At 39.7% G+C, this 22281-nt stretch overlaps 1 pseudogene; it reads left to right on the plus strand.

The window, feature by feature from the left end:
• The first annotated feature begins 870 nt into the window (after window positions 1–870).
• Window positions 871–3083, plus strand: LOC114035655 (annotated as a pseudogene).
• The last annotated feature ends 19198 nt before the right edge of the window (window positions 3084–22281 follow it).

The raw sequence follows: 22281 nt of genomic DNA on the forward strand, positions 1-22281 counted from the left end.
ATACTGGGAAAGAGAAAGCCAATATTGGGGAAGAGACGGCCGTAGCCAGGCAGGAGACTCCACACAACATTATGAGACAGGAACCTTTTCAAAAGGCTCTGAACGTTCTGGAGAGAAACAAAACTTACATTGTTGACTCAGACCCCTCTGAGCAGATGCCTGAAGTGCTTAGCCATTCTGGAAAACAGCTTTTCCTTCTGTCCTGTCTGGAGTGCTTGCTCTCTCAGAATTGTGTGACACAAGCCAGTGATCTGCTTCTTTCGTACTTTGGTCACTCAGTTGGCCAGAGGGTGCTTGAAAGCTTGGGCCAAGCAGGGCTCCTTGCATCAAATAAACACTTTGTTTTCCATGATGAATGAGTCAGGGCTGACTCCTGACCTGGTTTCCCATGCTTGTGGATAGGATGATGGTGCTGAAAGCCAACCAGAAGGTGGAGCCCGGATTCTCACCCACCCCCCAGCATCCTCCCACAAGCTCGCCATATCTCCTTTGCCTAGAGACTTCTATTCCAAGGAAAAGCCTGCATCTTACCCGAAGCTGCCACTGCCTCTGCTAGAGCTGCAGAAACACTTCCAGCAGCAGGTAACGTTGGAGTCAATCACTATTGACTCAGTGGAGAAGACACCAGTAACGAAAAATAGTTGTCATTCAAGGAACCTTCTCAAGGACCTTAAATCTCAGCAGCGGAAGGCCTTATTGAAGACATTCAAGGAGACAAAAGCCCATATGAGTGCACAGCACAACCAGGCCAGCCTTTACCCCTACCTGTGCCTACTGAAGAACAAGGATTATGTGGACCTCATGATGCATGCCCTCTTTAACCTGCCTCCACACGAGATTCCTTAATCCACCTTCATCATGGATCTTGCGATGAAGGTTTACAAGAAGAATTTAATCCAGATGAAGATGAAACCCTTTGTATTAGATGAACTGAATAGGAAGTATATGAATTACCTATGTCTTTTGGCCAAGGACACTCAGCTGGACTCCTGCTTGCCCAGGGAGCACTGGGAATCCTTGGAGTCAGAAGCCACCATCTCCTCCGATTTCTTCACTGAAGAGAAGGTCTGGCCAGATGTGGTGTTGGTGCAGTTCGGAACCCACCTTGTGGAGGTGCTGGTGCAGGCCATCCACATTCCCAACAATTTGTTCTCCTCCCAGATGGAGAAGAGTCTCATCCCCGTGCTATACCATGTTTAATCCTTCCTCTCCGTAAAGCACATAGTTTCATTAAACCCCATCCAGCTTTCAATCAGCTGGTGGCTGAAGCTGCTTGCACCAAACTGACTTTTGACTCCTCTGTCATGCCCATGCTGTGCCCTCCCAAGCCTTGGATTTCACCTGTCTTGGGGGCCTATGTCCTCCACCCCACCAAGCTGATGTGCTGCCTGGATGGGTCTGTCCAACACCAGCAGCAACTGGAGAACTGCCCTCAGGAGCACTTGCACTCAGTCCTCGATGCCCTCAGTCTGCTGGGTAACTGTGCCTGGAAGGTGAACCAGCCCGTGCTGGACCTCATAATCTCCATTTTCAGTGCTAAGGACAGCAAGAAGCTAGATGTGCCCCCACCCATGTCAGAGGCCCCCATACCCCCTTCCTACCAGTCCTCCAAAGATGCCAGCTCTTTAGAAAAGTCGAGGCTGCGGCAAGAGATTGCCCAGTGCCACAAAACCACCCAGGAAATGTACAGCCTGCTCACAGATGCCTCGTACAAGCTGTCCATTGCCCACCACCTGTGGGACCAGATCTTCTGATTTCCTCACAACATGAACTTCTGGGGCCTCACTTACCCTTGCCCACCACACTTCAACCACCTGGGCAGTGACATGACCCGAGCTATCTTGCTATTTGCTGAAGGCAAACCCTTGGGGCCCAATGGCCTGAATTGGCTAAAGATTCACCTCATCAACCTGACAGGACTCAAGAAGAGAAAGTTGCTGAAGTCCCATCTGGCCTATGCCAATGAGACCTTGGAGGACATCCTGGACTCAGCAGACAATCCACTGACTGTAAGGAAGGATATGGTGGATGGATGTCGATGAGTCCTGGCAGGCCCTGGCCTGCTGCATGGAGATTGCCATTGCTGCGCGGTCACCAGATCCCACAGCTTGCATCTCCCATTTCCCCGTCCATCAGGATGGTTCCTGTAATGGACTGCAGCATTATGCAGCTCTGGGTTGAGATGTCATCGGGGCCACCTCTGTCAACTTGATGCCCTGCGACGTTCGCCAGGATGTCGACGGTGGCGTGGCTCAGCTGGTGGAAGAGCAGCGCCAAAGAGAAACCACCAAAGGGAGCTCGATAGTCCAAGTCCTGGAGGGTTTCATCAGCTGCAAATTGGTAAAGCAGACGATGATGATGGTGGTCTACGGTGTGACACACTATGGCGGCAGGCTGCAGATTGAGAAGCACCTGAAGGAGCTGGATGATTTCCCCAAGGAACATGTGTGGGAAATCTCCATCTACCTCTCCCGGTTGGTCTTCACTAGTCTCGGTGAGATGTTCTCAGGAACCAGGGAAATCCAGGATTGGCCGACAAAAAGTGCAGACTGTATCGCTAAGTCAGGGTCTTCTGTACAATGGGTCACCCCTCTGGGCCTTGCCATCATTCAGCCGTATCACAAGACCCAGAAAACCATCGTTTCTGAGAGTCTGCAGTCTCTGTGCTTCATGAGATACTCTGATGTCAGCCAGAAACCAAACACCTTGAAACAGAAGAATGCTTCCCCCCCAACTTCATCCACTCCCTGGACTCCACCCACATGATGCTGATGGCCTTGTACTGTCACAGGAAGGGACTGACCTTCGTCTCTGTGCGTGATTGCTTCTGGACACATGCCTCCGCTGCGGACATCATGAATGAGGTCTGTTGTGAACAGTTTGTGAATCTGCATAGTCAGCCCATTCTGCAGGAATTATCTCGGTACCTGGTACAGAAATACTGTTCTAAGTTCCAATCTCATGATTCTCCTAAAGAAATGTCCATCAAGGAGAAGTTGATGCTAAGGATGCTGTCTCATGTGCCTGAAAGAGGAAATTTTGATCTACAGAACGTGAAGAAATCCACCTACTTCTTCAGCTGAAGATAACTCTGAGCATGCCAGATACCCATGCTTGAGATTGAGTTCAGAGGGCCCTAGCCAGAAGTGTCCCAGCATCCTGAGGACTTGGGGGTTTGGTCCCTCCTGGTCTGTGCCTCTCGGGCCCTCTCTGCACTGATCCCTCCAAGAGTCCATCCTGCCTCCGGCCAAGACAAGCTGAACTGGCAGTGAAGGGCTGTGTCCTCTTCCATTGTCAGCACTCAGGCTGGCAGTGGTTGGGGGTGGGGTGGCTCACAAGAATGCTCCTGGGGTTTAGCCTTAGCTGCATGAGCCTCCCAGATCTCTCAGCTGACCTCCCAGAAAATACTGGGGCCAGGCCACATTTCTTACTCACTTATCAGCCTCCTGACCCCCTCCCCCCCCAAGCTGAGTACCAGGGGGCCCATGTCCCAGGGGAATGATGATTCTCCAGACCTGCTGAGGAGTTGGGACTAGACTGGAGCCCCCTTCTTCCAGGAGGACCATAGGATTTTCCATACTTTTACCTATTTGTCCATCCTGAGCATCCCAGAAATCTCTGGCCCATGTACAGTAGTGTAAATAAAAAGCTTTTAACCCCCAAAAAAGATGGGGTTTTGTTTCAGAGAGAAATTATTTAATATCATTTTAGATTTACAAAATAGAATCTTTTTTTTTCCTTGCAGAAATGTAATGATGATGACTTCCCTCAAAACATGCCTAGAAATTATGAAACATATTTCACTACTGTTGGTATTATTTTCACATTCTCTAATACAAAGAACCTTTAACTTTAAGCCAGCAGGCTGTACCACTTTGCAGGGCAAATCATTTGAACATTGAACCTCAGTTTCCTTTTCCTATAAAATGTAGAGAATAATGTCTTTGCTACCTACCTCACAGTGTTGTTAATGATTCATATGGGATAATATATATGACAGTGAATTAAAAACTGTATAGCACTAGATGGATAAGGGTTTTTTGTTGGTATTACTAATTAGCTATTTGACAGCATTCAGTTCAATATTTTTAAAAATAACTTGGTTTAAACTAAATTTAAGCCAATTAGCATTAAATGTCTATATCTACTAGGCACAGTGTTAAGAGTTGGGGATACAAAAAAAGGCAAAAGACAGTCCCTGCCTTCAAGGATCTCATAATTGAATGGGGGAGACAACATTCAAATGACTATGTACAAACAAAATAGATACAGATTAAATTTCAACAGGTTTTCTCATTTAGAAATGGGCCTTTATGGGCACTGATAGTTTGTGAGTACGTGAATAAAACCTACAAAATCCAGAATTAGTGATTAATAATAAAAGCTAACATTCAATTCACTGCAGTTCAATAAAGATTTAAAAAGTGCTTTTGCCTCCTATTTGCCAGGCACTGGAGAATATAGAAAGTTTAGTAAAATATAAGGAAGTTACACAGCACAGTGAAATGAACAATGGATCTGGAGTCAAGGAACTCAGTCTGAAATGATGACTTTGATGCTTACTACCTGTTTGACCTTGGGTGGGTTATCTAACTTCTCCAGTCATTAGTTTCCTCATCTATAAAGTTAAAGAATTGGACTAGATGGCAGCTAAGGCCCCACCTGTCCTTCTCCTAGATTTATGATTCCAAAAGCCATTGGTCTCTGCCATCATGGAACTTATGGTTTGTGGGAGGGGGTTGTGACACATACACAGATAACTATAATACAAGAGGATATATAGCACATGCAGAGCAATGAGACTCTCATTACCATGAGGGTTGGCAATTTTGCTTTACTTCCAAGTCACAGGCCTCAAGTTGAAGGCAATCCCTACCCAGAATACACCAAGTCACAAGGGCCATTCACTGAGATTACCTTCAAGAAGATCATTCCCCCTAAATATGAAAATGGATATTAACTTAATATAGGATGCACACAAAATACAGAGGTCAAAGATTCAGGACAGAATAAGATAAATTTGGTTTCGAGAGCAGCATATGCTTTCAATCATGATTAATAAGCCTGTCTATATATGGAAAATTAATCTATTGTAATTACCAAAGTGAATGCTTTGAGTTATTTTGACAGTAGTAGTGATAGGTTTGCACTGATTTCTCCCCAGATAACAACAGATTTTTGAGTAAAAGAGTGGAATGTCACATAGGCTGAATTCTTGTGGTATAACAGAAAAGATACCAGTTCTGTGGTGGCATCTCTGCTCTTCCAATTATTACCTTTGTGACCTTAGGAACACCATGGAAGTGTTCAGCCCATCTCTCTAGGATCACGTCCTTATCACTAATCAATTTGGTTCCATCAATACCCAGTAATTGAAATGTACCATAGGTCTTTGACCCATAAATAGCCTTCAGGACATCATAAAGGTGCTTTGGATTGTTACTATAAGCCTAAAACTGAATTTTATCTGCCTTCTTTCTGAGCCAAGAATCCTGCATCTCTCTATGCTTCACTTGTACTTTACTTTTGGTGGAATTAAATGCTACCTTCTTAGAGATGAATGAACTATCCTGCTGGTAAACCCTGTGGAGTTCTCATTTTTCACTTAGCAGCTTCTGAATTTTCCCATCATTTTCTGTCAAATCAGTCTTGATGTTTGTGAGCGTTCTGGCCAAGATGAGTAAATGCAGTGCTGTAGACCAAACCTCTGAAAGCTGCCCACTACTTTTCTGCTTCACTGTTGGCCTAACAATTAAGACCAAGAAAACACAGGTGCTATATCAGCCAGCACCATACCATCCATATGTGGAACCATTGCTTACAGCAGATGGAGCAGTTTTGAATACTGTGGATAAGTTCACTTACTTTGACAGTACACTTTCCAGGGATGCACACATTGATAATGAGGTTGACACACACATTGCCGAAGCTAGCTCAGTGTTTGGAAGGCTCCAAAGGAAAGTGTGGGAGAGAAGAGATATTAGATTGACTACAAAACTGAAGGTCTACAGAGCTAGTACTGACCTCATTGTTGTATGCCTGTGAAACCTGGATAGTATACCAGCACCATGCTAGGAAATTGAATCATTTTCTTAGGAAGATTCCAAAAATCACCTGGCAGGATAAGATACCAGACACTGAGGTCCTTTTTCAAACTAAACTGCCAAGCATTCAAACTCTACTGAAGAGAACACAACTCTGATGGGCTGGCAACATTGTTCAAATGCCAAACATACACTTTCCAAAAAGACTATTTTAATGAGAATTCGCACAGGGCAAATGCTCACTTGGTGGTCAGAAAAACTGATACAAGGACACTCTCAAGGTCTCTCTTAAGAACTCTGGAATTGATTGTGTGACATGGGAAACACTGACACAGGATTGCCCAATGTGGCATGCCCTCAGCAAAGAACATGCTATGCTCTATGAACAAGGCAGAGTTGAAATAGCTCAAAAGAAATGCAAGTTGCACAATTTTAGAGAATCCACCCCAAATGTTCACATGGACTATTTGTGCCCGACCTGTGGTAGAGCATTCCAAGCTTGTATTGGTCTGATCACCCACAGTCAGACATATTGTAACTTAACTCTACTATAGTGATGTCATTTTGGTCCTCTTTGAGAAGAGACAACAACCAAGCATGTGACTTGGTCAAGTTACGACCTCACTGGACCTCCATTTCTCAATCTATAAAATGAGGGCTTTAGACCAGATGGCCTATAATGTCCTTTCCAGATCAAAGTCTATGGTCCTGTGAACATCCTTGAGAAATGGTCATCCACCCAGCTTCTTTTTGGACTCCTCCATTGTTAGGCAACTCATTACCTTATAAGGTAGCCCATTCTATTGCCTTCTGAGTTAGAATCCTGCTTTGGTCATTTACTAACTCTGTGAGCCTAACTGAGTACCTTAGCTCCTCTTGGTCTCATTTTCCTCTCCTGTAAAATGGGATGATGATAATAGCATCTAAATCATAGGGCTGTTGTGAGGATTAAGTGAGATGGTATATATAAAGCATTTTGGGAATGCTGACATGCTATATATAAATTTTAGCTGTTAATGCAAAATGACAGCCTGTCTCTGACTTAGATAAGTTTTAGAGAGTGGCCTAAGGCAAGTAGAGGTTAAATGAGCTATGCAGGGTCACACATCTAATAACTTTCAGGGTCAGATTTTGAGTCTAGATCTTCCTGTCTATAAACTCAACACTGTTCTCCACAGCATGCTGCTAAATCAATCACCCCCAAAAACTTCCCCCCTTAGTGTTTTACCCTAGAATCATAGAATTTCAAAACTTGAAAGTACCATAGTGATCATCTGGTCCAGTCTCCTATTTACAGATGAGAAAACTGAGGCCCAGAGAGACAAGTGGTTTGCTCCAGGTCATAGTACATTATATAAGGGGAACAGATAGGACCAGAGCCTAATTCTATGAAGTACACCAGGCTGTCTCACTGGAGTGCTGGAGAGTTTAGAGGCAGGCAGACAACAGGCACTTATTAAGGCAGGGGTGGGGAATATGCAGCCTTGAGGCCACATGAGGCCCTCTAGGTCCTTGGGTGCAGCCTTTTGATTGAGTCCAAGTTTTACAGAATAAATCCTTTTATTAAAGGGATTTGTTTGATGAAGTTTGGATTCAAAGGGCCACACTTAAGGACCTAGAGGGCCACATGTGACCTCGAAGCTGCAGGTTTCCTACCTCTCTGAGTTTGCTCTGTGCCATGCACGGTGCTAAGCACTAGGGATACAAACACAAGGAAAAAGAAATAACAAGTGAGGAATTATCATCTCTGACAGCTAATCTGACATCTTTCCATACAACAAATTTAGGGAGAGAAAACTCTTCTCCTCTCAACCTCTTATACGACAGAGATATTAATTAGAGCTAAAGTAGAAAAGTTAATACAAAACTAACCCAGACTATAGACAGCTAGGTGGTGTAGTGGATAGAGCACCACACCTGATTTCAGGAGGACCTTCAAATCTGGTCTCAGACACTTACTAGTTGTGTGACCCTGGGCAAGTCGCTTAACCCTATTTGACCCAGTCTTCTCACCTGTAAAATGAACTGGAGAAGGAAATAGCAAACCACTCCAGTATCTTTGCCAAGAAAACCCCTAATGGTGTCATGAAATGTCAGCCATGACTGAAACAACTCAACAACAGCAACCCAGACAATAGAAAGGCCTTTCTATGACATAGCACAGAAGCTATAAATTAGAAGACCTAATACTATTAAGTTAAAAATGCTCACTTATAGCCAAGTGATGAAGCAGTTCTTTGTTGGCTGAAACAAAGCCTTATGCTTCATATGTAGTTCACCCAACTTGTATACAGGTGCATGTACTCTGAATTCTGACCAGTCAATAAATACTTTTACTCAATGAAGAATTCAACCAGGAAGCTCTTGAGACATATAACAGGGTGTACTGGTAAATGTTTACCAACTGGCTTTCTGGAAAAAAATTAAGGCAATGCATACTTTTAAGTTTAATCTGCATTATTAAAATTTTCTCCATCAATTTCTAAAGTCTAGCAGGGGTGGGAAACCTGTGGCCTCAAGGCCCCATGTGGCCCTCTAGGTCCTCAAGTGCAACCCTTTGACTGAATCTAAACTTCACAATTCTGTGAAGGACCTGAGAGCCACATGGGGCCTGGAGGCCACAGGTTCCCCATCCCTGGTAAACAATCAACAAAATAATGAAACAAGCCCTGACTTATACCATTTGCTGATTCCTGGGGTGTAAATGATCACACAGAAAATTCAACAGTCAGCTTTGGCAAGCCAGTTGGAGCTGGTTCCAGCACAACCTTGATAAATGTATTCAAATTCTCTCGCAGTTGCTGAAACTTTTTTTTTTGTTTAAGTAACTAAATTGTGTTTGCTGGATTTTCTTCAGAGTAAGGTCCATAGTAAGATTCAAACTTTAATAACACAAGGGTGTGTTTTTTCCTTGTCAAACCATACAAATTGTATTTGCCATGGCCTGAGGCAGTGCTGACACAAGCTAGGTTAAGTGGGGATATACCAAGTTTTTAAGAACCCACAGACTTCCTGGATGACAAACCCACAGCTCCCAGCATGCCTTGAAGGATGTCAGAAAGAGCAAGAGAGATGCTGAGTCCACAGTTCACAAACCCAAGTTACAGTGATATACCAGGGGGGTCAGCTGAAGTCAAGACCAAGGGATTGGTAGTAGAGTGATAATTATAATAACAAAAATAATGATAATAGCTAGCATTTAGAGAGCACTTTAAGGTATGCAAAATGCTTTACAAATATTATCTCATTTGATCCTCACAACAACCCTGGGAAATAGATGCTATTATTATCCCCATTTTATAGATAAGGAAACTGAGAGTGGGAGAAGTGACTTGGCCAGGGTCACACAGCTACTAGGTGTCTGAGGCTGAATTCTAACTCAAGTCTTCCTGATTCTACCCATCCAATGTTCTATATGCTGCACCACCTAACAGCCTTGGCTGGTAGAGAAAGAATGCTGAATTTGGCATCAGAGATTGTGGGTATGAAGCATCATGAGGGTATTTACTACCAGTGAGAACTTGGGCAAGTTGTGTAACCTCACTAGGGTTCAGTTTCCTTACCTCACTCTACGTCTCTGATCCTGTGATTGATACTCCATGCCAAAATTGTAAAAGGGAAGGCAGATTTGAGACATTAGCCCAAAAAATCATGAAGCATCACAGGATTTCAGTATTAGCAGGGACCTGAGAATTCCTCTTGTCCACCTTGTACCATCAATGACATCCTCTCGACAATAGCACCCCCAAGTGGTCACTTAGCTCCCACCTTCTGACAAAGCCCTTTCTACTTTGAGGCAACTCGGTTAGGGAATTCGTCCTTTCATGAGAATCTGCTCCTCTGAAACTTCCACCCATTCTTCCTAGTTCTGCCCTCTTATGCCAAGTAGTAAAAGTCTATCTGATCCCTCTTCCATATGAGACTCTTTCAAATACCTGAATATAGCTACCATACCCTCCCTCTATTCCCACCCTGCCCCCAGTCTCCTTTTCCTCCTCCTCCTCCTCCTCCTCCTCCTCCTCCTCCTCTTCTTCTTCTTCTTTTTTTCTTTCTCTGTCCTGTATCTCTGTATATTTGTGTTTCTCTGCATCTCTGTCTCTGTCTGTCAGACTCTCTGTCTTTCTCTGTCTCCTCTCTCTGTCTCTCTCTCCCTTATCTCTCCCCCATATTCTTAGATAATTCAGATGATCCTCTTATATTCTCAAAAAGTGCTTAAATGTATTAATATCCTTCCTAAAATATGACACTTAAAACTGAAAACAATACTGTAGGTGGTGTCTGTCAAGGGAAAAGTATAATAGAATTGTCACCTTCCTCATTTTTAATAATGATAGTAGTAATAGTAGTAGTAGTAGTAGTAGTACTATTTATATAGCATTTTAAGTTATACAAAGCACTTTATAAATATTATCTCATTTTATTCTACTAATAGCCTTGGGAAGTAAGTGCTATTATTATCCCCATTTTATAGATGAGGAAACTGAGGCAGAAAATGGTTAAATGACTTGTCCAGGGTCATGCAGTTAGAAAGTATCTGAGGATGGATTTGAATTCAGGTTTTCCTGGATCTGAGGACTCCAGATCCAACCCTTTGTCTATTGCACAATCTAATTGCCTCTGAACCTTAATGCAGTCTAAAACCTTAAAGCCACAAGAATTGAGATCCAGGCAAGTGAAATACTAAGCAAGGAAAGATAGGATAGTGGAATAAGGGAAGAGCCGGTTTTCAAAGATAGAGCAAAACCTCTAAAGGTTAATGAGCAACCAAACAGTGAGACTGAACCAGCAAGGACCCTAGAATTTTTTGACACTGACATTCCTGGGAAAGAAAGGATGACTCAGAAGGTGATCACCTCAAAGCACCCAGGACTCCCATAACCATACACCTCTGCCTCATCGAGGTTCTATCTTCTCCTCTCTTTTAGCTCAATACTAGAAGGTCCTAAGTAACCAAAATTGTGGAGTCAGCATCCAAATCATGGGCAGAGAAAACCTTGTTCCTCTTTGCTTCAACATGCTGGCTATGGCAGTCTCAGTGTAAAAGGAGCTATTATGTTCTTCAATTTCTAACTGAAGCAACTGTCTTCCTATGCCACACAACTCAGGCACCTTGTCTACCTTAACTGCACCAACCCAGAAGCAAATCATTCAAAAGAAAGGAATGCCAAGGAAAAGAGCAACACCTTTTGGCAGGCTGGTGTGGCCTAGCCAAGCCTCTTTGGTTCATAAGTGCCCAGTGCAACTGAAGACTTGAGAGAAGCATTTGTAGGTGGTAGAAAAGAGCTGTGAATTAAATTCAAAGTTCAAGTGAAAAGAAAGAATTGAAGTGGGTCAGTGAAATATTGCATTAAAGTAAAAGAAATCTCAAAATAATCAAAACTCTCCTTACTTTTCCCTAAATATAATGATGCTGTGGTCAATATTAGCTGTGTGATTAATGCAGCCAGCTGAGATGATAAAATAAATAACCTCATAAAAGTGTGTGTGTATATATGTGTGTACTATATAGATTATGTTATATATCTAGTGCTACATATTATGTTTATTTATTATAAATATATCATACTCATCTATTTTATATTATCTCATAAATACATATGTTATAAATATATTATGACATGTATACACATAATATATTATATATGTAATTATGGATATATACATGATATGATATATATGTGTATATGTATATGTATGTGTGTTTGTGTGTATTTTTTCTGCCTTTGGACCATAACCAAATAATCCATGTGCCATGTTGAATTTTTAAAACACATGCACACTTTCCCTCTGATTCTATAGCTGAGAACTAAGAGCACCAAAGTGAATCACTATTCTCTCTGCTATAATATTGTTCAATGTTTAACAGAATCTTTTAAGGCCATGACACACCCTATCACCCATTTACAACCACAGTTCTCTGGAAAACGCCCCAAAGAAGTCAACTGTGGCTGAGTCAGAAAGCATGAGTTCAAATCTTGGCACTACCACTGACCACTTGTGTGGTTCTCCCAAACCAGTGGTCTCGAGCTCCACTAAACCATATATAAGGATCCCTGCAGAGGCCTATTGATTTAGAAAGCCACATATTAACATTATCTATGTTGCATTGTATTTTTATTTATTTTGTTACCTATTTCCCAATTACATTTTAATCTAGTTTGGCCCCAACTCAGGAGTGTTGCAGAGTACAAGGTTTCCTCTTCCATAAGATGAGGATAATAAAATGTTTTGCCCACCTTTCATGGTAATTATGAGGATCATATGTTCATAAATTTGGAGCTATATCTAATCCACTTTCCTAATTTTACACATAAGGAAACTGAGGCCCAAAAAGTTAAGTAACTCATCCAAAGTCATACAAATAATAAAAGTCAAAATTTGAACCCAAGTCCTTTAATTCAGCTTGGAATTCATAATAACAACACAAGTCCAGGTCATTACTGACAAAATATCAGAAAATACATTTTTAAGGACCTTGGGCTTTTTGATCAAAGCATTTTTTATATTGGAAAATAGTTTATTCTGCATTTTTAATTCATTACCTTTCTGTTAAGAGATGTCCATTTTACATTCTAACTAAACTGGATTACTAGCTATTTACTTCAGTTGTCCTTCTGTCTTTGTATCTTCAGACAATCTACCACCCACGTACAAAGTTCCCTCCCTCTTCATTTCCACTTTCCAGAATCCTTCTCTTTCTTTTTTTATTTTTTTTTGTTTTCAACAATCACTTAAATTTTCTCCTCCTCCTTCCCCACCTTTCTCCCCAAGACAGCATGCAATGTGATATAGACTCTACATATACATTCCTATTAAACATATTTTCACATTAGTCATGTTGTAAGGAAGAATTAGAACCAATAGGAAAAAAAACACAAGAAAGAGGAAACAAAACAAAACAGAAGAAAAAAAAGAGCAAATATTATCCTTTGATCTGCATTCAAACTCCATAGTTCTTTCTCTGGATGTGGATAGCATTTTCCGTCACGAAATTTTTGGAGATGTCTTAGATCCTTGCATTGCTGAGAAGAGCTAAGTCTATCAAAATTAATCTGTTACTGTGTACAATGTTCTCCTGGTTCTGCTCACTTCACTCAGCATCAGTCCATACAAGTCTTTCCAGATTTTTCTGAAATCTGCTTGCTCATCATTTCTTATAGCACAATAGTATTCCATTACATTCATATACCGCAACTTCTTCAGCCATTCCGCAAATGATAGGCATCACCTCAATTTCCAATTCTTTGTCACCACAAAAGAGCTACTATAAATATTTTTGTACATGTGGGTCCTTTCCCCATTTTTATGATCCCTTTGGGATACAGCCCTAGAAGTGATATTGCTGGGTTAAAGTGTACGCACATTTTTATAGCCCTTTGGGCATGGTTCCAAATTGCTCTGCAGAATGGTTGGATCCGTTCACAACTCCACCAACAATGCATTAGTGTTTCAATTTTCCTACATCTTCTCCAACATTTATCATTTTCCTGTTTCTTCATGTTAGCCAATCTGATAGGTGTGATGTGGTACCTCAGAGTTGTTTTGATTTGCATTTCTGTAATCAATAGTGAGGTCAACACATATTTTAGAAGGAAATTGTAGAAACTAGAAGGAAAATGGTAGTAACAAGCCACTACAGGTTGCTTAAACTTAATACCCATTTAATACCTAGAAAGAAATGATCAAAGGTCAGAATCATATACCAGAAGCACTGTTTTCCAAAAACTGACAAATAGCAAATACTTGTACTTCCAATAAAACCATCAGATCTTCTTAATAATTTGACAGATAAAATATACAGAATGGAAGCATTATCAAAGTTCTCACCATTGCCCACGATCCATCAGACATAGCACTGATCCATAAAATTATAAGTACAATGTTTATAATTGATGTCACCATACTGAATACTTATAACCTCCAATCTGTAAGAAATAAAAAGTTTGATGGCACAGTAGATAGAGCACTAACCCTGGAGTCAGGAGGACCTGAGTTCAAATCTGGCCTCAGACACATAACACTCACTAGCTGTATGACTCTGGGCAAGTTACTTGATCCCAATTGCCTCATCAAAAAAAAAGGAAAAGAAATAAAAAGTTCTCAAAATATAAAGCCCGAGAAGGAAGAATCAAAACCATGTGAAAAGAAAATATCATAACATCTGCCTTTTCCTATCAGCTGCTGGAGTTGACTTAAAGCTCATAGAATCATAAATTTAGATCTGGAAGGGACCTTAGAATCCATTGAAATTCAACCCCTTCATTTTGCAAATGAGACAAGTAAGAAACAGAAAGGGTAAATGATTGCCCTGGGTCACACAATGAGCAAGTGCTTTCCTGTGTCTTAAAAATAAACTTCAATCCCAATACATTTATTCGGTTACAAAAGGCAATCATCTGACCCACCTACATAGTAGTCCACTGAACTTTGAACATAAAATTGTCCAAACAGGAGTAAGATAGCAAGTTCTCCCCAAACAATTTCTATCTGAATCCCATGAAATATTAGATGGGATAACATCATCATCATCATCATCATCATCATCAAGAACAATGATGACAGCCATCACATGCACTGCACTTGAAGGTTTGAGAAATGCTTTCTATGCCATCTCATCTAAGTGAAAAAGTGCTCTCTCCAAAGATTAAGAGGCCATGAAACAAGCTACTGCTCATTAATGAAAATGAAATAATTAGAAGTAATTTCAGTTTAACTACCATTTAAGAATAAGACAGTTACTAGATGTTAATGCATAAAAGGCAATGGGATTCCTGATAGCTTCATGCAGATCTGCTTAACACTGCTAGGTAATTTGGACCATTTCCCAACACAATGAAGTATAAATGATATTGAATTAGATCAATGCCTTTTGGTTTTTGAAACCTGAAAATATAATTACTTTTACAAATGGAAGCTGTCTCTGGAATTTCACATTTGCAATCTATTCTGAAATTAACAACTGAAGAGTAATTGTCAACTCCTCTTCACTAAGACAATAATTAAATAAATAATTTCTATTATCTGAGCAAGTTTTGGCAAAATATCCTAAAAAAAGAAATAACTCCAGTTCACTATATATTTGTCAAGTGCCTGCTATTTCCTCTGTACTATAGTAGATGCAATAATGTGTAAGAAGCGATTTCTTCCCTGCGGACTACTAGACTATAAATTGCTTGAAGCTGGTAAATGTTTAACAACTGGCTTTCCCTGGAAAAATGTATGCAAGATCCACTTTTAAGTTGAATCTGTACTGTCACTTTCTCTAATACTTTCTTAAGGCTAAAGATGATCAACAAAACAACAAAAGAAGTCTTTATTTGTAACATTTGCCCATTTCTAAGATACAAATGTTCACACTGAAAATATAACCATTGACTCTCCTGAGCCAATAGGGGCTGGCTCCAGCACACCCTTGCCTTGAAGTCAAAGACTATGTTGGGTTTTTTTGCCCCATTTAGCCCAGTGACCTGAACACTGTAGGAGCTTAAGAAATGTCTTTTGAATTGGAAGTAAGAGGCACACAGATAATGATATTACCAAGTAGAGTAAGAAAGTACATATGAGCTTTATAGCATCAGGAGTGTTCCTTGCCAGGTCAAGTTGAACCTATCAGTTTGAAACACTTATCAACTAATGTCCTCTTCCCATATTAGGTAAATGACCATGAAAAACAAGACTTCCTTCTAAACCTTGACTTGATGTGGACAAACAGCATCAGATTAGAGTAATATAAAATTCTAAATTAAGTGTATATATTGTCCACTGAAATAATATTTTTGAAACTGGAAAGAACACATTCTTGATAAGTATTTGCTTGCTTACTTTAAGATGAGGTAATGTCTCTGTGTACAAGATATGGGGGACAAAATGGGGAGAATGAAATACACATGTATAGAGAAAAACAGACAAATACACAAAAAGTAAAATCTTGATTAACTAGAACTCAACTAATTAGTATGCCAATTAATTGGGATTCTTATGTGAATTTTGTTGTTTTCTCTGCAAATGACTTTTTAAAGAACCATGAAACAATAGCAATGAGGGACTTCAATAAACTGGGCAGCTACTGGAGTACTTTGTCTCTGTGAAAGGTAGTTCAGACATTTTTTGTTCTTGTGTAGAGTGTGTGTGAGAGAGAATGAGGGAGGACAAAGGAGGGGAGGAGAAGGGAGGGAAAGAGAGACAGAGAGAGATAAAAGAGAGAGAGACAGAGACAGAGACAGAGAGCCATATGGGTTATGTAAATGTCCATATGGGTTTTTCTAAATTTGTCTCCCAGAGAGGCATGAATAGATGTCCATGGAATCTCACCCACCCCTCTCCAAGGGAAATTGATTTCTGCATGGAGGGTAGCAGGGATTGGAGCCATATGACGGTATACTCTGTTCTCATCAGAGAAAGGATTCCAGACTAGAATTATATCTATTGTGCCCAAATATTACCAGTCTAGTACTAAAATATTACTAGTCTAGGGGAAATGATTTTTAGGTGCAGGTCACTTTCCTGGTCACTATTCCTTAATAGGGAAGGAAAGCCCCAAGCTATATTAAAAAGGCTTGATTCCCTACCATATGCTAATTACACAGACCATCACAAATATTTAATAGCAAGTAAACTCATTTATCCAAGCTGATAACAAACAGGTATCAGAGAAGTTATACAGAATTAAAATATACCAGAAAATATACAGAGATAATGTGCTCTCCTACTGGGTGATCTTAATTCAATTGAGACCCCAGTCTCAGCCAAGGAAAAATTCCCTGAAGTCTCTAGAGGAGAAAGTCGGAAATATGGTCATGCTTAAGGTGCTGGGCCCTCGACACGTTGGCTTTTTCCAATCTTTCATTCCCTGAAGAGAGCCTGGAACTGCATGAGTCCTCTCTTGAAGGCAGCAATTAGAAGAACCTCTTCTCTCCCAAACTCTTGCAAACTTCACCCCTCAGGCAGTCAATAATTATAGAGAAATATTTCCACCAGTGAGGAGTCTTATACAAATTCCTAGTCTTGAATCTTGAGTTACACTTGTTTTAACTGTAACTACCTCCTTCAAAAGGTGGAGAGACAAAAAGGAGAAAAGGAAAACTTTATTCTGGATTTGATTTTTCCCCAGCAATTGACACAGCATGTTATAATGGAAAGAACATCTGATTTGGAGTTAACAGGCCTGGATTCAAATCTAAGTTCTATCAATCACTACCTGTGTAACCTTGAACAAATTATTTTCCCTCTCTGGGTTTTGGCTTCCTTATATGGGGAGGGTGGACTATATGAGCTTGAAGGCCCTTCATAATAATAATTATAATAATAATAACAGCTCACATTTGTATAGTGCTTGCTATGTGTTAGGCACTGTGCTAAGCACTTCATTGCTAAACTTATGAAGTGATTGCTAGGGTGGAAATGATGAGCTCTTTGAAAGTGACCATTTTATATTAGAATTAATAATAAATAATAATATTTTTATAGCATTAACTTTGTGTTAGACACTGTGCTAAGTGCTTTAGAAATATTTCATTTGATCCTCACCTGGGAGAAATGTACCATGATTATCCCTCTTTTACAGGTGAGAAAACTGAGATTAAGTCACTTTCTTATAGTCACACAGCTAATAAGTATCTGAGGTTAGATTTGAACTCAGGTCTTCCTGACTCACAATCAAGTGCCACCTGGAGACCTAAGTGTATGAAAGAGGAGAGAAAATTTAGGAAGAACCTGTAATGTGCCCTTTGTTTTAGGAAAGCAGACTTCAAAAGATTCAGGGAAAAGAAAGGTAGAATTCTGTGTAGTGAAATATCACCAGAGAAGTCAGCTCAGAAGTATTAAAGCTGTTCAAGAATTAAATTCCAATCAATAATTATTTAGAGCATTTTTTCATATGACTATAAACTGTTTTGATTTCTTTATTGGAAAACTGCCTGTTCATATCCTTTGACCATTTATCAATTGATGAATGACTCATTTTCAGATAGATATGACAAAGTTCATTATATATTTTCTATATGAGACCTTTATCTGATAAGCTGTCCATAAAATTTTCCCCCAATTTTCTGCTGTCCTTCTGATCTTGTCTATGTTTGTTTTATTTGCAGAAAACCTTTTTAATTTAATGCAATCAAAATTATCCATTTTACATCTACCTTTGCTCTTTGTCTCTTGTTTATTCATAAATTGTTCATCTATCCATAAGTCTGATAAAATAGTATGTTCCATGTTCTTCTACTTTTCTTGTAATATCTCTCTTTATATCTAGGTCATGCATCCATTTTTACTTTATCTTGGTAAATGGTCTAAGATATAGGCCTATGACCAGTTTCTGCTGTACTGCTTTCCAGTTTTCCCAACAGAAATGCTTGTTTTACTTGATTAATTAAAAATAAAATGAACTTTCAAAAAAGGGGGGGGATGAAATCCTAAAGATACAAAATGAAACAATTCCAATGAGAAGGAAACATGGGATTTGTCTGAGGAAATTTGTGCAAATTCACAGAGAACTTATCAACCACCTCAGATCTGAAAGAACTGTAGCAAAGATAGAAGCAAAGCCACATAATGGGAGGTTAATATGAAAGCATGGCATCTGCTTGTAAAAATAGTGTCAGGAAGACTAAAGTTCAGAATAAGCTGAAGTTAACAACAAAAGACAATGAAAAACTTTTTCTGTTGTCATTATTATTTTGTTTTGTTTTGTTATTTTAGGAGGAAAAGAAGGATCAAGAAATCAAGGACCCTTGTTTGTTGGGGATGAAAGAGTGAAGACTGACAACAGAGAGAATATGAAGCTGTTTAAATCTCATGTTGCCTCTTTTCTCAGTCAAGGAAAATGCCCTTTGTATCAAACAGAATAGAAACAAAAATAACTAATAGAGAGTTGATACCCAACATAAATAAGATGATAAAGTGAGAGGGCATTTGATTTCCCTTAATAAATTCAAGTCACCTGGACCAGATAAAGTATGGTCTCTGGTCCTGAATAAACTGATGGATGTAATTGCTAAGACTCTGTCAGTGCAAAGTGAAAGATTGTGAAAAATAGGAGAGGTAACAGAAGACTGGAAAAGGGCAAAAAAATTATTTCCCAATTTTCAAAAAATGGAAGAGATCCAAGTCTACAAGTGAGCTTTGCTTTGGTTCCTGGGAAAATTCTAAAGTGAGTCATTAAAGAAATAGTTGGTAGACATCTAGAAAGAGAATTGATTATTACAACGCATTGCTTCGTCAAGACCAACTCATGCTGCAGTTAGACTAAACTCATTTCATTTCTAACAGGATTAATAAATGAATAGATGTGGAAAATACTGTAGATACAATTTCCATAGATGTTAGTGTTTGTCATAAATATCTGACATAGAATATTAATGTACTGTTGGTGGGACTGTGAACTGGTCTAGCCATTCTGGCAAAAGACACTACACAGGAAATATCTTGTAAGTGGCTGAGCAAATCAATCATGTCTCTTGAGCCAAAAAATAAAAATAGCTACCCATTCAGCAGTTAAGGATTCCAGGTTCAGGAACCTGGAGGCAGAAATCTTTGCCTGTACTGGAATATGATAAGGGAGTTGGGGAGGAGGTGCTTTCTCTTTTCCCCCTCATTCCATCAACCACACCATAGGAGCTACTAGATTAGTAGGAGGCAATACATCCAACCAGAAGGAAAGAGACACACCAAGGATACACAGATGTGGAAAGACAGTCTTCTGAGGGAGGAGGTAGCTTCAGAGAGTGGGAGCCTTTTTGGTGGAGAAAAGTACCAGCTATGGACTCAAAAAAGAAGACATTTGGAGCCCAGCTGAGAATCATACTGAGTAGAAAAGTGTATGCAAAAACTAGGTGAGGGGGACTACAAAGACAGAAATGACTTTCAATACCAGGAGATATGTTACCTTTGCTACCAGTTTCTCTTACAAGAGTGCTTCATCAACATTGTACTCCAAATTTGAGCCCACTCTTCCCATGGATGCAGTGTATATATGTGGGAAAGTGTCCCAGGTTTTGGTTTTGCTCATATAGTAATCCTTTTTTCCTTGTTTTGCTTTGAGGTGGGAGGATATTATATCAATTATTCCTACTATACTACCTTAGTAAATGAATTTGCAAAAATCTAATTAAGTCTACTGACATATCTGATGAATAACACCAGTGGAGGGGAAAGGCAGGTGCTTCTCAAGCTAAAAAGTATTGGGAGTAGCCATCATAGAGTTACTCTTAGAATCAGAAGTAGCAGTGACTTCTTTAGGGACACAACCCTGGAGTATGAGAGCAAATTGGAGAAAGCATTCCAAAGGGATCCTTCAGCATATATTCGTAAGATCAGACCATACCACTCGTTTATTCAATAAACATTTATGGTTCCCTATTGACTCAGAAAAAATATAAAATCTTCAACCCAGCATTTAAATCTCTCCACAATCTGGCTCATCATATGGAATAATCTTTCCAAAGCTATTTCATATTACTCCTTTTCATACACTCCTCATTCCAGTCAAATTTGTCATCTAGCTATTTCTTATGTATAATATTCCATGTTCTGTCTCCATGCTATTGAACAAGTAGTTGACTGTCTATAAGTGGCTTGGCTTTAAAAAACCTGGATTCTACTTACTGTCTGTATGACCTTGGGCAATGTTATTCAACCTCTCTGAGACTTAGTTTCCTTATCTGGAAAATGATAGAATTGGACTAGGTAACCTCTACTGCCTCTTTTAACTCCATGATACCTTCTTTACCTGTACCCTATCAAATGAACTTCTTTCAAAGTGCAGCTCAGATACTACCTCCTTCATGAAGCCTCACCTGCTCTCCCATTTATTAACTTCCTTTCTCTATTGAAATTACTTTGTTTTATCTTATCTGTGGATGTGTTATATCCAGCCTCCCACCTCTCCAGTCTTTTCTACTAGTATGTAAGGTCCCTAATGGTACGGATTGTTTTGTTTTATTCTGTTTTGCCTTCATGTCTTTAATATCTAATGCAGTGTCTTACCCTTAATACATATTTATTAAATTCAATCTAATCCTTACTTTCTGGTACTAAAAAAGACATAATTTTAATTTGATATTGTAAAAAGAGTTCTAAATGCCAGGTGGCCTGGGTTTTTGCCCAACTAGAAGTCAGGTTCCCTGGGTTGTAGCCTGGCTCAGCCACTAACTAGCTGTCTGACTTTGGGCTAATAATTATTTCCCCTCAACCTCAGTTTCCTCACCTGTAAAAGGAAGAACTTTCACTAGCACATCCCTAAGGTGCCACCCAGCTCTGACATTATACTTTTTTAAACTGTTCAATATCTTGAATCAAAAATCCCAGCAAGGAAGGACAACTCTTATGCAATTTCACACAGTATCATCACTTGTAATGTTCTTCTCCACAGGTGAGTTATTCTATGTATTCAGTTCCTCCACTCTTTCTGTGTGATAATCTATTGAGACACCTCTTCCATGCACAGTTTCAATGTACCTTCTACATGTCATTTCTGGCAGCACAAATGTGTGAAAAGAAATTTTCCTTCTTCTCTGTGTGGTTGCCCTCCTATCCACAGCAACAATAGCAGATCATGTTCAATCTTCAAAGCTCTCTAGGCAAGCTTTACTCTTATCTTGACTTGGTCCCAGCATTTGGAAATGATAGCTCTCAGCCAGACTCATGTTCCCTGTATTCTTGATTTTCTTTCCACTTTAAGTATTTTCTCTCTTTTGGAAATGTTTAAAAGTGGGATAGAAAAACTGGGCAACATAGTTGAATGCAAAGAACACTGGAGAGAAAAAGTAACAATTTAAAACTTGGATTCTAGTCCTGACTCTCCCATTTCAAACTTATGTGACTCTAGACCACTTCACCTCCATTGGTCTCAGTTTCCTCATCTACAAAATGAATGGTTTGGATTATATGCTTTCTGAGGTCCCTTTCACATTTAAAATACTATGAGATGGGTTGGTTTTGCTTGCCATATTCACTTCATTTCTCTTTTTATGCAATCTTTCCTTTTGCATTCTATTAAGTCATTCTACTTTAATGACATCATTTTCTAATCACATAGTACTTAGTTTATTTTTTTCTGTACACATAAAATAAAATCAATAAATAGATATTAGGAAAAAGAGGAAAGAACATATTAGCCTTGGAGTGAGATTAAGTTTCAAATCCTGGCTCCAATACTTATTACCTATGCAGCTATGTGCAAGTAATTTCTCATTTCTGAGCCTCAGTTTCCTCATCTGTAAAATGAAAATGCTGCCTAACC

Source organism: Vombatus ursinus, unplaced genomic scaffold (genome assembly GCF_900497805.2).
Source record: "Vombatus ursinus unplaced genomic scaffold, bare-nosed wombat genome assembly UNPS02009205.1, whole genome shotgun sequence".
Lineage (NCBI taxonomy): Eukaryota > Metazoa > Chordata > Mammalia > Diprotodontia > Vombatidae > Vombatus > Vombatus ursinus.